Source organism: Rutidosis leptorrhynchoides, chromosome 3 (assembly GCF_046630445.1).
Source record: "Rutidosis leptorrhynchoides isolate AG116_Rl617_1_P2 chromosome 3, CSIRO_AGI_Rlap_v1, whole genome shotgun sequence".
In the NCBI taxonomy this organism is placed as follows: domain Eukaryota; kingdom Viridiplantae; phylum Streptophyta; class Magnoliopsida; order Asterales; family Asteraceae; genus Rutidosis; species Rutidosis leptorrhynchoides.
The window spans coordinates 141,906,684-141,908,245 of NC_092335.1; positions in this window are offsets into that span (position 1 = coordinate 141,906,684).

Consider the following 1,562-nt stretch of genomic DNA (forward strand, 5'->3'; position numbering starts at 1 on the left):
ATAAGCCTACTGAATTATAACACGTTATCAGCACGAAGTGCTCCGTATAATCAAGTTTTATCTAAGCAAGACAAGTCAATAATCAAGGTAATAAAAAAATATTCTTTAACGATATCTTCTATTATTTATTAGTAAGGTAAATATTATTATCATCATAACTAACATTTATATTTATGTTATTTAAGTTATATATGGTCGGTTATACCGCCTGAATTATATTTCTGTAATCTAACTATTATTAACTTTACTAACATTTATATTTATGTTATATATGGTCGGTTATACCACCTGAATTATATTTCTTTAATCTAACTCTTATTAACTTCACTAACATTTATATTTATTTTATCTAACATTTATGATTACTTATGCAATTAATCATTATTTATTTCATGCATACTAATGTTTATTCTTAAATTTATTATTTATGCATAATATGTTTATTCTCTTAATCTTCGTATTTATACTAAACGTATTTATACTAAATGTATTTTATAGTAATCATATTTATACTAATAAAATTCTTTTATTAAAATGATTATTAATATAACGAGTACATAACATTCGTTAACGTCAACTAACGACGTTACAACGGTCATATATACATAACGGTTGTTAACGTCAACTGACGACGTTACAACGACTATATTTTTCAAATATAAAATAAACATCTCTGTTTTCACATTTTCACAAATCAATCTTCATTTTCTCAGATTACCACTCTCAAAAAGTTTTTGTAAAGATGATTCACACAAGGATGATTTTTCCTATTGTATTGGTCATATTAACTATCATCATTGTTGCTAATATACCACCGAGTGAACCTATATTCTATCCTGCCCTTGTGGTTTTATTATTTGTAATCATACCATTCTTCTGTTGTTTGCTACTTATGAATTTAAAATGATTCTAATTTCATGTTGTTAGAAATTGATTATGATTATAATTTATGTTGTTCATCTTTTTGAAAATAGAAAATGTCAAACTTATCAAAGCTTGAGTTTGATGCCCTAGACGTATCGGGAACAAACTACACATCATGGGTCATGGATGTAGAAATAAATCTTGGATCATTGGGTATTCTAGAAACTTTAAAAGAAAACAATATTTGTTCTGATCAAGATAAATTAAAATCAATTGCTTTTATTCGCAAACATATTGATATCACCTTAAAATATATGTATCTCACTATCAAAGATCCACATGTTTTATGAGAAAGTATCAAGAGTAGATTCGATAATCAAAAGGAAATATTACTCCCAGCTGCGAGGGAAGAATGGAGAAATCTAAGGTTCCAAGACTTTAAAAAGGTAAGTGAATACAGCTCGGCCATGTTCAAGATCCGTTCAAAGCTTCAATTCTGTGGTCAAGAAATAAGTGATGCTGATATGATGGAGAAAACTTTCTTCACAATGCATTCTGCAAACATTACTATACAAGAAAATTTAAGATTGCAGAATTACAAAACTTTTTCTAAACTTCAAACTTATCTCTTAGTTGCAGAAGTGAATAAAGAATTACTGATGAAGAATCAAGAATCTCGTCCTACGGGTGCGCTAGCA